General features: G+C 36.0%; 1 pseudogene; it reads left to right on the plus strand.

Moving 5' to 3' along the window:
- The first annotated feature begins 1,075 nt into the window (after positions 1–1,075).
- On the plus strand, positions 1,076–4,133 carry LOC113358862 (annotated as a pseudogene).
- The last annotated feature ends 12,719 nt before the right edge of the window (positions 4,134–16,852 follow it).

Raw genomic sequence — 16,852 nt, forward strand, 5'->3', positions numbered from 1 at the left:
ATTTTTTCTTAAGTTATTTGTTCTTTGGGTTTTACATCTTGTAACTCTAATGCTATTTATGGTTTGCAGGTTGAGGAAGGTTGGCTTATTCGATCCCCAAAAATATGTGAGGAAATTTTTGGTAAGTCATTTTTTAGATTCTGCATTTTTTTTTCGATTGTTCCATTTGTTCAATGAGTACAATAAAAATTATTCTTTGTATTTTTAAAATTTTCCCTATATATAATGAGTAGAACGAAAATTATTCCTATTATTTTTAAAAGGAGTTTGCTTTTTGTGTTTTGCAGATTGTGGAATGCTGGCAAAAAAAAATTAACATTTATTTTTTCAGTTTATTTTTGTAATGGCACAATTTAATGGTTGTAACATTTAACTGATGAAGAACTAATTACAAGGGTTAGAAGAGGGTTACAAACACCACATCCGCTAGATATTTTTGACTGGGATGAGACTGGGATGGTCGGATCACATGTTTATCTTTCAAAATGTTATCCGGCCGTCCAAGACTTCAAAACCCCTTCTATTTTGTATTACAAATTCCTTGCTTATTAATGAGAATTAATATTAATGGAGAAAAATAATCAAAAATCTGAAGTAAATTATTCCGATACTACGTGCATAAACTAATTTTTGATTTTTCTCCGTACTAAAAGTTGAGAAACTAATACCCAAGCAGCGTACTAGCCGTCCCACTTCAAGTTGATGACTGCTCATCCTTGCTTTTTGACCCACCATGAGTGGGCATCAATGTCGACATAGTGCTATCCCCTAGATTACAAGTAGTGGGTATAAAACTTTACCTGCTGTGTGGAGACAGAAAGAGGTAGAAGGGTAAGGCTAGACTTTGAGAGCAAGTGGCAAGTGAGGTCGACTGAGGATGAGATATTGAGATGCACATTTTCTAATGAGGTATCAACCAAAGAAACTGACAGTTATCTTATTGGCTGTCTTTCCAAATAAACCACAGCCTCAACCTTTTGCCATGGTAATAATTGCCAACAGGTCAATTTTGTCGGCACTAATGAATAGAGAGTTATCCCTTTGGTTGTCTTTCCCATACAATTGAAAGTGTCGGCATAGTGAATCAGTCCCTGAAAAGAGATTAAGGATGACACTTGCTCAAAACTATTTCTCCTTGTTCATTTTCTTAATTAATAAATTTGTTTGAAGTTTTGTTAACCGAGTCAAGATTCAAGAAGATGGTAGAGGCTGTGGTTTCGTTTGCAGTGGAGAGATTGGGTGATGCACTTATTGGTGAAACACTGTTCTTACTCAATGTTCGCAATCAAGTTGAAGATTTGCGTGCTGAACTAAGAAGAATGCGTTGCTTCTTAAAAGATGCAGATGCAAAGCAACAAGGAGATGTGCGTGTTCGTAATTGGATCGAGGATATTAGAAACGTCGCTTATGATACCGAAGATGTTGTCGACACCTTCACTCTTAAAATTGATGTCGCCCCAAAATTTGGAGGGATCCAAAATTTTATTATAAGGAAGGCTTTGATGGTCAAGAATCTGAAACATGTCCGAAGAATTGGGATGGAGATCCAAGCTATCCAGTCTAGACTCAAAGTTATCTCTGTAGAGTCACATACGGAATTAATGATTTACGCGACAACGAAGCTACGAGTTCTAAAGCAAATCAAATGGCACAACAAATGTTAAGAAATAACTATCCACATGTTGAGGATGATTATGTTATCGGATTGGAGGAGCATTCAGAGACGTTGCTGACTGAACTGTTGAAAGATGACGAACGGCGCTGCGTAATATCTATCGTCGGTGTTGGAGGTATAGGCAAAACCATTCTAGCAAAGAAAATATACAAACATGATATTGTTATGAGTCGTTTTGATTGTCGTGGTTGGGCTTCTATATCTCAACAACTTAACATAAGAGATGCTTTATTAGCAATTATAAACAAGTCTATGCACCCAAACGACGATGAGTTGAGTATTATCAAAGAACTGAACGAGGGAGATCTTGTGGAGAAGTTGTACAACCACCTCCAAGATAAGAGATACTTCATAGTGGTGGATGATTTATGGAGCTTCGAAGACTGGAATATGCTAAGTCCTGCCTTTCCAAATGGGAAGATCGGAAGTAAAGTATTGCTAACCACTCGAAACAGAGAGGTTTCTTCACTAGTAGATCCATGGAGTCTTCACCTCGAACCTAGATTTTTAACTGATGAAGAAAGTTGGGAATTACTTTGTAAAAAAGCATTTCCCAAGAATGTAAGAGACACTAATTGCTACCCTGCAGGTTTAGAGAAGTTAGGAAAGAAGATAGTGCAGAAATGTGGTGGCCTGCCCTTGGCTATATGTGTTCTTGGAGGGTTACTAGCAACAAAGAAATCAGAAATCAAGGAATGGGAATATGTCAATAAAGACATCACCTCTAGTATTAATAAAGGAAAATATGGAGGTGTTACGGGAATATTAGCATTAAGCTACGACGATTTGCCAATTCACTTGAAGCCATGCTTTCTCTATCTAGGCGTGTTCCCGGAAGATTATGCAATTCCAAGAAAGAAACTGATACAGTTGTGGATTGCCGAGGGTTTCATACCACATGCAAAAGAAGATGCACTAATAACAATGGAGGAGGTAGGGAAACGCGAATATTTGGCAGAGTTGATTCAAAGGTGTATGATTCAAGTAGACAAAGATGTTACTCCAGGCCAGGGAAAAACATGTAGGATACATGATCTCATGCGAGATCTATGTGTGTCAAAAGCGAAGGAGATGAACTTCCTTGATGTTTGCGATCATCACCTCATTGATGACATAACATCCGATTCTACCTCTAAAAGAATGAGGAGGTATGCTATCCATCTTAAAGAACAGACGACGAGGTACGGCGATTTTTATTTTAATAATTCAGCTTGCACACTTCGTAGTCTTCTCGTCAACATCCCATTGGGTAATCCTCTAGTGCCATTTAAGTACCAAAACCTTAAACTTCTTCGAGTCTTAGATCTTGAAACTGTAACAAAATTCAACACAGATATAACAACAAAAGTTTCCAAGTTAATCCACTTGCGGTATTTAGCATTAGGCGGTGATAAAGATACCACAATTTCGTCATCCATAGGAAATTTACGAAATTTACAAACCTTAAAGTTAGTTTTCTTTCAAGGGTTCTTACCGGACAAGATAGCAAACTTAGTACAATTAAGACAGTTAGAAATATCATTTGGTAAATTCTCAAAAAGTTTTCAAATCGAGAATATGATTAGCCTCCATACTCTGAAAAGAATCAAAGCTGGGAAATGGATTAGAAAAGGATGTTTGTGGAAGCTGTCAAAACTCCGAAATCTAAGTGTGCGGGGCAGCTCAAGGATGCAAACTGATATTCTCATAGATGAGATCGTTAGCAAGAATAATTCAGCATCATCAGGTGACCAATATCAGAACCCGCTAAGAGTTTTAAATATTCGTAGTGATGAAAATCTAAACAACAAGTTATTCGATTCACTTTCTTGTTGCAATAATCTTCGCCAACTCCAGTTGAATGGTGGACTAGATGTTCTTAACCTCGAGAAATACCCATCGAATCTTAGCAGGTTAGAATTGTATTTCAGCATGCTGAAGAAAGACCCCATGGAAACTCTTCAATATCTCCCAAACCTAACGTTTTTAAAGATGAATGCGGCATATACAGGGGAGGAAATGGTGTGCTCTACGAAAGGATTTCCTCGACTCCAATTTTTAAGCATGCGCGTACATAAGCAACTAAAGAAATGGACTGTTGAGGAAGGTGCGATGACACAACTTAAGGAGTTGCATTTAAGTATCATATGGGAACTGAGTATGCTTCCCAAAGGATTGAGGTTCATTACTACATTAAAAGAATTGAGAATTGGTTTTATGCCAATAATCAAAGGCAGGGTGCTAAAAGAAGTTGGAGAAGATTGGTATAAAGTCCAACATATACCCTCACTCATAGTTACCGACTCCTACTTTTGTTAATTCTGTTCCAGAAGGCTAAAAGTATGTAACTACTCACTCCGTCTCCCATATATATGCGGAGAAGTAGAATTCTCTTAAAATAAGAATTTTTTTTGTTTTTATAAATTTTTCTAATGTTGCCTGATTTATCCTCATCAATTCCAATATATTTGTCTAGGAAACACGGAAAATATCAATAAAATAAGAGTTTTTATCCCACTAAAATGTTAAAATAGTATAATTCTTGTTGGGAATTACCAAAGACATTAACTAAGCTTGTTAATATCATACTCTTTAATAAGGATAAATATGGAAGAAACCACATAGGAATTGGTTTTAATCCTATCTATTGAGATTAAAGAATTGTACTTCTCCGCCTTTATATTAGAGACGGAGGGAGTAGTTGGTATATATCAATCCGATAGGCATTTGTGTAAGTATATGTTCTCGATCTTTAGATTTTCACTTTTGATCCAAATGTTCAAAGAGGGTCACCCATGTCATGAGTGCTTTCGGGTTTCTCTTTTACTGTTTTTTCAGCTAGTGCTGAAACATGGTTTTCAGTGTGTTGAAGAGACAAAATTTTTGCATACAATTCTAGAATGCACCCTTTTAAATTGTTTTTATCCTTGTAGCGAAACATGTTATTGATCCTCATAATGTTGATGCATTTCTCATCCTCTAAATTACAGAAACATAAGCAGGATGGTTACACTTATCGTACACTGTATTAAGCCGCTACAGACATTAGACTACTCCAATCTAACTTCAGACTGGACTATAGTTGAACCCCAATCAGTCTCTCACTGATCCAAGGTACAGTTGTACTCCCTACTCCTCTGATCCCAGCAGGAAACTGTGCACTTGATACCCTTAGATGATCTCACCCACAACTAAGAGTTGTTACGACCCAAAGTCGAAGACTTGATAATAAACAAATCTGTCTCACACAGACAAGTCTATCAAAGTATCAATCTGTCTCCACAAATAAATCCTAAAGGTTTTTGTTACGTCTTTTGATAATAATCAAGTTGAACATGAATCAATTGATAATCTGGTCTTATATTCCCGAAGAACAACCTAGAATTATCAATCACCTCACAACAATCTTAATCGTATGGTAGCGAAATAAGATGTTGCGGAATCACAAACAATAAGACGAAGATGTTTGTGATTACTTTTTATATCTTGCCTATCGGAGATATCAATCTCAAGCCAATCAATCTGATTGTACTCGGACGATAGAAGATGCAAGATCAGATCATACAACTATGATAAAAGTAGTATCGGTCTGCCTTCACAATCCCAATGAAGTTTTTAAGTCGTTAACCTGGTTTTAGAAGAAGAAAATCAAAGGTTAAAGGAGAACCGACTCTAGCACGCAAACTAGTATCACACGTAAGTTGTGGGAATTAGTTTTGCACAGATGCTAGATGTCCCCTTATATAGTATTTCAAATCAGGGTTTGCAATTAAGTTACCTTGGTAACAAAGCAATCAATATTCACCGTTAGATGAAAACCTGATTTAGATTCAAGCTATTATTTCTCAACCGTTAGATCGAAAACTTAGATTTTTACACAGAAATGAAATGCACGCTTCTAGGTTTGTTAACCGTACCCAAACGTATGCACTTGTTGGTTCAACAATAGTTAACCAAATGATTAACCATATGAGCATTTCATATCAACCATGTTCTTCTTCACCATAACTAGTTCAAATGACTTCAAAATGAACTAGTTAGAGAGTTGTTCAATTGCAAGGAAATCTTATGTACTACACAAGACACAATTGAAGCAAATATGATTTGATTCACTTGAATCGGTTCATGAACTTTTATATCCACGGTTTTTAAACTACATTCCTTAGTCTTTTTAAGTTTAAGTTCATAAATCATCTTTAGAAATATTACCTTCTCAAGTTCGCAGACTAGGTTCGCGTACTTAAGTTACCAGGCAGAGTTTACAAACTCCAGCAGAAATTCTCGGGTATGAGAACTTCGCCGGTTCACGGACTGGGTTCGCGGACTTAGCTTCATGCAAATAGTTTGCCAACTCCAGCAGAAATTCTCGGGTTTGAGAACTTCGGCAGTTCGCGGACTGAGTTCGGGGACTTGGCTCACGCCATTCTTCCAGTTCTCATGATCAATAAAGTTCGCAAACTTTGGTTCAAGGAATAGGACTTATACATAAATGTGTTTCCGCAACAATGCTTATGTCCATCATTGGTTATGTAATCCAAACTCCCATTTCAATCATTGAAATATTCTTAGAGGATGTTATATAGTTGTTACACCATTTCTCGCCAAAACAATTTTAAAAGTGATTGAAACATAACATGACTTTCGTCACTAGGTAAGGATAAACTTGGTTGAAGCGAAAAGCTTACCAACACATATTTCGAGATATAGATAGGCGAGGTATACTCGGCTCGAAATACCAAATGTGTATAATCAAAGTCTATATATATCATATGACTTTTTGTCTCAAAGAGTAGGAGATAGAGTAGATAGACTTTTGAGTGATAGATAAGTTCAAGTATCCACATACCTTTTTGTCGATGAAGTTCCGCCGGTTCCTTGAGTAGTTCTTTGTCTTGTAAGATGAATCGCCATGGAGTCCTTGATCTCAACTACACTTTCTATCCTAGTCCGAGACTTAGCTATAGTAGACTAGAAATCAACACTTATAGTTTTGATCACTAACATTCAAACATTCTTGAGATAGCAACGCATGCGAGTTCGACCGAGCAATGCTCTAACAATCTCCCCTTTTGTCAATTTTAGTGACAAAAATATGGAATACAGAAAAGATAAAGAAACTTTAGTAGCTCCTATTTCACATGTCTAATCTTCAACATTCCTCGAAATCTTCGTCACTTCCAAGTACTCTAATGATCCCAAAGGTTGTAAGTTTAGCATCACCGTTGTTGAAGATCCGTATCTATAACAATGAGAAAACATAGTTCTCGATCATTGTTATACAATGTCATAGTATTATTACACAGTGTCAAAGTTCAACTGTATCACAACTTCAACAATAATACTATGGTAATATGTATCACTCCCCCTTATTCAATACTCCATCTCACATGGAAACCACTCCCCCTTACACAATGATCGAAAACCATATGTATTTTTAGTGTGAACTACATATTGATGCTCCCCCTTTTTATCAATAAAATTGGCAAAGGTACAAGAACGGGATCATAATGAAATTTCCGAAAGAGATATTTCATGATTAAAAAAAAATATACATACCAACAAATTTAGATGCAATCATAAAGCCTAAGCCAAATGCATTCATCAAGGAGTTTAAAGATACAAGATAACCCTTCTAAAATTCCACAGCCGCACACCCCTCAAGATATGACCATTAAGCACAAGTTCAAAAGAACTCTCCCTTATTTTATGTCATTTCCGATAGAACAATAAGAGTGACCTTAATTTCAAAAGAAAAGAAGGATTTTATTGGACACTAAAGCCATAAGAATGATTTTTAAATCCAAAAACTCAATCAAATTAATCACAAGTAAATCCATGATTAATTTAATCGGAATACACAACCAAATTGAACACAAAAAGTAATCAATTTAATTGATTATGCTCGACATAAGTAAACTTACGGAGCTACGACTAATTTAAGCATTCGAGAAAGATTAGCTTAATCGTCCATATACTCAACACAAGAGAACTTATGGATTAATAACTAAATAACCAAACAAGATGATTAATTTAGTTGAATATGCTCGACATAAAGTACCTTACGGAACAACAACAAAGCTAATCATGAAAATTATCAACTTGGTTGTTTAGTGCTCAACATAAGACTCATTACGGAGCCTCACAGTAATACATAAAACATGGATCGGTGAAGATCAATACTGCGGAATACACAAGGACTCATTTTATCTTACATCACTATTTGCATAACGACAATTAATAGACATAATCCTTGTTCACAAAAGATTTTAACCTATATTCCATCAAATATTTACAATATAAGCTTAACCTTTGTATTTCTCAAAAGTCTATTCATTCTTTTATCAATACATGCATATCGACATACGAAAGATTTTACTTCTGACAAGATATGGGACAATCAAGTTCATGGACGTAAACAAACATATCCCATAACAAATTGCAACATATAAAATCAAAAAGATTAAATACTGCAAAAATCATCTTCCAAACATATTTAGAATTTAAACTAATAAATCTAAAAACATGAGGATGAAAACGTTGGACATAGCTATGTGTAATCACAATAATTGCTATTCCAAACTCTAGTTATTCTTCTTAAAAACATAAGAATAAAATTCTCATTAGAATTTTTACTAGACAAAATCAAGACAAACTCGTAATGCACATACAAGATGATTTGTCCTTCATGGTAGAATCAATCTTTTTCGCTCGGATTTATACTAAGAATATCTATCAAAGGCGTATAAAAATATTTTATTAACAAAGAAGAACATACAAAGTCAATAACGACCATGCACCATAGTTCACATAGGATGATTGTGAACATTCAAGAATTCCATAACACTGCGTACTACTTTCCATTCTTGAACTTCCTTATTTGTGATTCACCAACAACATTCTTGTAAAAGCTACAAATTAGCTTATAAGAGTAGTACTCCAAGAATCCAAGTGCCCAAGTTCAAGAGAAGTGTAACAAGTGCAACGAAACGGAGCAAAATACTCAAAAACAAGAGTCAGGACAAATACCAATCCTAACTCATCCAAATTCAAGGTTTCTCATCTCCATTTTGAAGATAATTCAAAGAGGAAGAGAGTGCAAAAATAATGAGGTTAATACGAGTTCGGACGAAGAAGTTACGGCCAAAACCAGTTTACCGAATATCGACGTCAAGTATGCATACGGGTTTGCAAACGAATTTTCGTATCCTGGAGAAGTATGCAGACGGGGTTTGCGAACTTAAACCCCTGGATTTTGGTTTAAATGATGTTATGCATACTTGGTATGTGTATCATGAAGTCCAAACATTCCGAACTAATGTTTTCAAACCTAAACATTTAAGAACCTTAAACACAGATCAAGTTAGGTAGAAATGAACGATAATCAAGGTACATGGATCACTATAAGTACTCAAACAAGTAATAAAAACATAAAACTTTCTCAAGCTTATAAACATACCTTTTTATAAAAGTCCAATTTAATTCTACATCCTTGCCGAATATAATATGTGCGCGCCCCAGTTGTTGTGCTTCCCTTATGGTATAATAGCAGGGCATTTCTTGGTGAGGATGCACTTTCAAAACAAACAAGTTGTGTTGAGGTGAACAATTCCTTGCTCACCATGGCACCAAGAAAGAGTTTCTTTCCAACAACTCTTAAATCTTGTATTGTTGAGAACACTCAAGGAACTGTTTTTATAAGTCTATCAAAGAACTTCAAGAGAACCCAAAAAGATTTGTGTTTCTGATTTCTTGTTTTCCAACTTATAAAAAATAGTTTCTGCAGATAGTTATTAGTACTGCGAAGGGAAACTCTTTTGATAAAAAGAGACGTCCTAGATTCTTCATAAAAGAAGACAATACTACTATCTTGATAGGAAGTATCAAGAATTGAGCAACGAATTAATTCATGCATTGAGGTGATACAGTCAGATGACTGAGATTTAAACTCCTCTTGTAATTCGTTTAGTTTATCACAACTAATTGGATTACGCGGAGGAGGAGCATTGCTCTCACTGATTAGTAAATCAATATCAACCTCAACAAGAACATGAACATTACTCATCATAACTTGATTTAGCCTGTCAAGAGATTCTTGTTCTTTCTGAAGGTATAATTCAACATCAAGAGATAAGCTCTCAATCTTCTTTTCAAGACCTGAAAAAACTTCAAGGGATTTTAAACTTGGTGAAGGTTTAGATAGAATTTCTTCTACATATTTTATTTAATCAGTCATGGAAGAGAATTCTGAAATCCCGATATAGTGATGCATTTATTGAGATAGCACTACTATCCATAGAGTCAGATCGCTACAAACACAGACTTATAGGGTTTTAAACGTGTTTTCATGCTCTGATACCAATTAAAAAAGCGGGGGTCTAACAACACCACCCAATATTTCTCTTAGCAATTTGTATGGACAAACTCGAATATACTTTTAAGAGAATCAACAAGACTCAATCAATTAAAAGTATATCAACAAGTTTATATCTTTCTCTTGATTTGATTTACTAAAGCAGGAACTGCGAGTTCTAATCAAATATAAGGAATAACTTGGATGGTACCAAAGACCAATATCCAAGGATCAATCAATGACAATCAACAACCAAAGGTTGGATTATTCTAATTTATGATCTAAACGCACAACCTGTATTATTTCAATTATAAAGATCAAACAATATAATGTGGAAATAGAAATAACACAGACACCAGAAATTTTGTTAACAAGGAAACCGCAAATGCAGAAAAACCCCGGGACCTAGTCCAGATTGAACAAACAATGTATTAAGCCTCTACAGACACTAGACTACTCCAAGCTAACTTCGGATTGGACTATAGTTGAACCCCAATCAGTCTCCCACTGATCCAAGGTACAGTTGTACTCCCTATGCCTCTGATCCAAGCAGGATACTGCGCACTTGATTCCCTTAGTTGATCTCACCCACAACTAAGAGTTGCTACGACCCAAAGTCGAAGACTTGATAATAAACAAATCTGTCTCACACACACAAGTCTATCAAAGGATCAATCTGTCTCCCACAGATAAACCCTAAAGGTTTTTGTTCCGTCTTATGATACTAATCAAGGTGAACAGGAACAGATTGATAATCTGGTCTTATATTCTCGAAGAACAGCCTAGAGTTATCAATCACCTCACAACAATCTTAATCGTATGGTAGCGAAACAAGATGTTGTGGAATCAAAAACAACGAGACGAAGATGTTTGTGATTACTTTTTATATCTTGCCTATCGGAGATATCAATCTCAAGCTAATCAATCTGATTGTACTTGTACGATAGAAGATGCAAGATTAGATCACACAACTACGATAAAAGTAATATATGTATGCCTTGACAATCCCAATGAAGTCTTTAAGTCGTTAACCTGGTTTTAGAAGAAGAAAACCAAAGGTTAAAGGAGAACCGACTCTAGCACGAAAACTAGTTTCACAGGTAAGGTGTGGGGATTAGTTTTGCACAGATGCTAGATGTCCCCTTATATAGTCATTCAAATCAGGGTTTGCAATTAAGTTACCTTGGTAACAAAGCAATAATTATTCACCGTTAGATGAAAACCTGATTTAGATTCAAGCTAATATTTCTCAGCCGTTAGATCGAAAACTTAGCTTGTTACACACAAATGAAATGCACGCTTCTAGGTTTTTTAACCGTACCCAAACCGTATGCACTTGTTGGTTCAACAATAGCTAACCAAATGGTTAGCCATGTGAGCATTTCATATCAACCATGTTCTTCTTCACCGTAACTGGTTCAAATGACTTCAAAATGAACTAGTTAGAGAGGTGTTCAATTGCAAGGAAATCTTATGTACCACACAAGACACAATTGAAGCAAAGATGATTTGATTCACTTGAATCGGTTCGTGAACTTTTATAGCCACGGTTTGCAAACTGCATTCCTTAGTCTTTTTAAGTTTAAGTTCAGAAATCATCTTTAGATATATAAGCTTCTCAAGTTCGCAGACTAGGTTCGCGGGCTTAAGTTACCGGGAAAAGTTTACAAACTCCAGCAGAAATTCTCGGGTATGAGAACTTCGCCGGTTCGTGGACTGGGTTCTCGGACTTAGTTTAACGCAAATAATTTTCCAACTCCAGCAGAAATTCTCGGGTTTGAGAACTTCTGCAGTTCGAGGACTGAGTTCGCAGACTTGGCTCACTCCATTCTTCCGGTTCTCTTGATCAACAAAGTTCGCAAACTTTGGTTCAAGGAATATGACTTATACATAAATGTGTTTCCACAACAATGCTTATGTCCACCATTGGTTATGTAATCTAAACTCTCATTTCAATCATTGAAACATTCTTAGAGGACGTTATATAGTTGTTACACCATTTCTCGTCAAAGCAATTTTCAAAGTGATTGAAACATAACATGACTTTCGTCACTAGGTAAAGATAAACTTGGTTGAAGCGAAAATCTTACCAACACATATTTCGAGATATAGATAGGCGAGGTACACTCGGCTCGAAATACCAAATGTGTATAATCAAAGTTTATATATAACATACGACTTTTTGTCTCAAAGATAGGATATATAGTAGATAGGCTTTTGAGTGATAGATAAGTTCAAGTCTCCACATACCTTTTTGTCGATGAAGTTCCACAGGTTCCTTGAGTATATTTCTTCGTCTTTTATAATGAATCACCATGGAGTCCTTGAGCTCAACTACGCTTTCTATCCTAGTCCGAGACTTAGCTATGGTAGACTAGTAATCAAGACTTATAGTTTTGATCACTAACATTGACAAACATGCTTGAGATAGCAACGCATGCGAGTTCGACCGAGCAATGCTCTAAAAAATCCCATCCCCTATCCCATTCAAAAACCCAACACCCATCCACTACCAGTTACCATGACAACAGGGGCGGGGACGGGTATGGTAAATACCCATAGGAGATGGGTTTCTCATGGGTTACCCATAATTTACGAAAAATATTTGTAACTCTGTTTCAATCGAACAAATTGATATCAAGCTTATCCACATTGAATCCAAAATGTAAAAATAAACAAATATAGTATCGACAATAAACTATCAAGTACAAAGATTTTTTCTTCTCAATCTTGGTTCTAATCCAATAAGATTGATTATATATATATATAGGTGTACTAAAAGAAAATATAGTTAACATTATAAGATCGATCATCTATAGTATAATTTGTATGAGTGAGTTACAGAAATACTTTATGTGCATCATATCGTTGATAAATTGATATGAACATTGAGCTAAATAATAAATAAAATCTATGACAATACTTTTAACAAAACTCTAAACCATATACATGAAAAAGGTACGGAGCGAGAATGGGGTGGGGACCCCCACTCATCCCCGCATAACTAACTTCGTGGATTATCCATACCCGACCCATTCCTGTTTGTGCGGGGGAAAGCCTGCCCAATAGGGAAGGGTTTCCAGGAGATAGGTTTGGGTGGGGCAAATTTCCATCTATATCTCTAGCTCTCCGCCTCCATCTTCCTCTTCTCTTCTCTTCTCATTGTCTTACTGTCAAAATCTATGGCTATGCTAGTCATATGCTATAACCTGAGAGAAAATTAGTACTTGTTACAAAAAAGAACAATCAACGAAATGCCATCTTTATTCTTCCTCTATTCGTTCTATTTTTTTATTTTCTTTTGAAACCCTAATAAAATCCCATTTTTCAACTGGAATTTGGTTGTACTAGGTGATAGTTACGCTGAGTGTGGTGGAGGAGGTAAAGGGGTACTTGTAAAGTGCCAAAACATCATATAGGGGAAAGGTCTTAGTAGTGGTGAGGGAGGTAATTAGAATATGCAATCCTCTCCCAAGAAAGTTTTATTTATATAAAACACTAAATATTGGCACAAAATCTGATAGTAATATATTTTATTAGATTTTTTATTATAATAAAAGAGGAACCGAGGATTGTTTCCTCGCTTTTCACTTTTTCTGGGCGAGGATTGAATCCTCGCCCATTTTGAAATCCTCGCTGAGCTTACCTGCTTTCGAGCAGAGGGAAAGGGGATTCAAAGTTTTTAAATTTTAGTCCACAATTTTCCATCACTATCATTATCCATAATACATCCACTACACTCAGCCTTAGGTTGATTTGATCTTTCAATTGAAGCAGTTTCGGAAAGTGGGTATGGTTCCATTTTGCGATTGGGAAGAACCTAAGTATGAGATTGAATCTACAAGGGGTATTATCAATTAATTTGATTTCTTGGGGGGTTTTGCAATAGTAATAGTCAGTTGATATTTTGGGTACCAAAACAATGTGTTGGACATTTACCTGATACCAAACATTAAGTATTCCTAAGAGTATTAACTGGGAGGGAGGAAAAATCCCTTCATACTGATATGCATCCATTCTCTCCTACTAGGAATCTCGTTCTGTAACACAAAAAGAAGACAATACCTGGTGGTGCAATATTCGAACTTTCCGGAGACATAACGACTCCCTCGAGACTTGGCGTAGTTCCCGTTGAAAAACAAAAGAGACTTGGCATAATTGATAGATTTTCAAAAAAAATCATGTTTTAGGGCATACAAGAAAATTGTAGGAAATATAAAATGATTACCTTAACTAGGGTGTGGTGATAAGGGGTGTTTAAGGATAGGTAAATTTCTTAGTTACCCTCAATGAATTTATTAATTTAATTATCTATTATTTATTTTCTCATATATTCTTTTTTGAAAAAAGAATCTTTTTTTTTAAATTAATTTTTAAAAAAAATTAAAACTTTTTACTTTAAAAGTATTTACTATTTTTCTAAAGAAAATAGTAGAAAAAAAGTATTTAAATTTTAATCTTTCTAAAATATTTAATTTTTAAAAAATTTAAATTTAAAAATAAATAAAAATAAGCGAAGTTTTGGCATTAAAAAAAGTACATGGATAAGGGATTTTTTAGATTACTTTATAATAACTCGTTTCTGTCTTTATATGGTAATGCCCTAAATTTTTTAGGTATGCCCTAAAACGTGGTTCTTTCAAAAAACATCATCACTTGATTCATGGATAATAAAGAATTTGTGTGGGCCTGTGAGCCTATCCCGTAGTAGGTCCAAAATAAGTAAAAGGCCCGGGTGGGCAAAATATCCGAAACCACGGATTTCACCTATATCCGTCCGTAAAATTGCGGATGAAATCCAATCTGCAAGATCTATGGACCGGACACGGTTGGATTTTCTAAATCCGCAGTTCTAACAGTTTGGTTGCGGTTGGACTTTGAAATCCGCGGTTTCATCTGTACCGTAAGGCAATAAGGAAATTAATGCAACCCAAAACGAGTTGGATAACTGAATCTGCAAAATTTTGAAGTCGGCACTCTAACTGAGCACCTGATATATTTTCACTGAAGGCGGAAGATTGGGAATTTGGGCTTCTAGATGGGTTGGCTTCATGGATCTTTTTTCATGAATGATTCACTGGGCCTGTTCTGAAACATATTCAGATAAGTCGTCAAGCTGGCAAGTTGCTTCCACGTCCACCTTGGAAATTCCATGGAAAAGATAAGCGAGGAGGCGAGTTCTTCCACTGATCTAAAGAATCTTCTTGGGACGGAGCTTGTCCATTTGGTAATTCAAAGTTCTGTCTTGCTAAGAATCATTTTGGGATCTTTTTAAACCTTATCTTGCAGTTCAAGTAGGATCAGTCTAAACATACGAGTGCTGAAGTCGGTGTTTCATTGTAATCCCACTCGATGATTAATTAGGTTTGTTCTTTTTCGAATAAAGGAGAATGTGAAAAGGGTAATGGTACCTTGACTGGCACCTGACTTATTTTTATTTATTTTTTTGACAAATCCGCGGTTAATCTGTATCCGGTTCGTTGAATGATTAATTAAGTTTGTTCTTTTTCGGATAAACGAGAATGTGAAAAGGGTAATGGTACCTTGACCGGCACCTGATTTATTTTTATTTATTTTTTTGACAAATCCGCGGTTAATCCGCATCCGGTTCGTTGGATGATTAATTAAGTTTGTTTTTTTTCGGATAAACGAGAATGTGAAAAGGGTAATGGTACCTTGACCGGCACCTGACATATCTTATTTTTTTTCCTTTTTTTTTTTTGACAAATCCGCGATTAATCCGTATCCGGTTCGTATCACCGCTGATCCGCGGATGTTAAATCCGTGAGTGATTGGGCCGGACAAGGTTGGATTTTGCAAATCCGCAATTTTGACGGATTGGACGCGAGTGAACCCTAATCCGCATCCGTCCGTCCGTTGCACACCCTACCATCCCATTAGAATTGCCCTTCGTACTAGTAGGGGTGAGCAAAACATCCAAATCCGTTGATTTTAGTCAATTTGATCCCCATTTTGGCGGGTAGACACTCATTCGTTTTTTGATGGATTGGATGCGGGGAATTTTTGAAAACGATCATTTTCATGGGTTGGATGCGGGTGGAGCATCACCTATCCGTAGGACAGTCTGACCCTAAACATGACATTAGTATTATAAGTTTTAAATCTAAATTATATTACTCCATCTTCGACTTTTACTTGTCTTCGTTCGTATCTTTTCTGAATCGGCAAATCTATCCGCATCTAATCCGCTCCCCCGTGAATGTCAAATCCAACGGATAATGATTTGAACGTGGGTGAAAATCTCAAATTCGCCATTTAAACAGATTGGATGTGGGTGATACCAAATCCACATCCACCCATCTGTTATTCACAAAACCGGTGGTAACTAGAATGTTGATGCTCAAGTTACCCAATGAGGTTGATCTAAGCTCTCATAGCTCATACTTTTAGTCAATTTATTCGCCAAAAGTTCACCTCCATGCTTACATAGCTAAAAGGATGCTTAACAAGATTTTCATAACCACATATTTTGGAATGTTTCCTACAACGTCATGGCGAATATTTGTTTTAAGCCCCGAAAATTTCACTAAAATACTTCCTCCAATTTTGGAAAAGAGCTATTATCACTTTTCCATTTTAGATTAAACAGAGGGACTATCTACTGCTATCTAATAAATGATAGTACCTTTTTTCTAAAAACTGAGTGAATAGTACTTTAAGGTTTCGGGGCAGACATTTCTTTAATTTTTCCAAGCTCACCATCATTGGGATGGGGATGAAACAGCTAAAATAGCTATTTTAGATATATCCACCCGGTGGCAACGAAGTGTATGGATAAGTATGATTTTGTTACACTAAGCTGTGGTCAGTGTGAGTGGGGGAATGGA

Source organism: Papaver somniferum, chromosome 3, assembly GCF_003573695.1.
Source record: "Papaver somniferum cultivar HN1 chromosome 3, ASM357369v1, whole genome shotgun sequence".
NCBI lineage: Eukaryota > Viridiplantae > Streptophyta > Magnoliopsida > Ranunculales > Papaveraceae > Papaver > Papaver somniferum.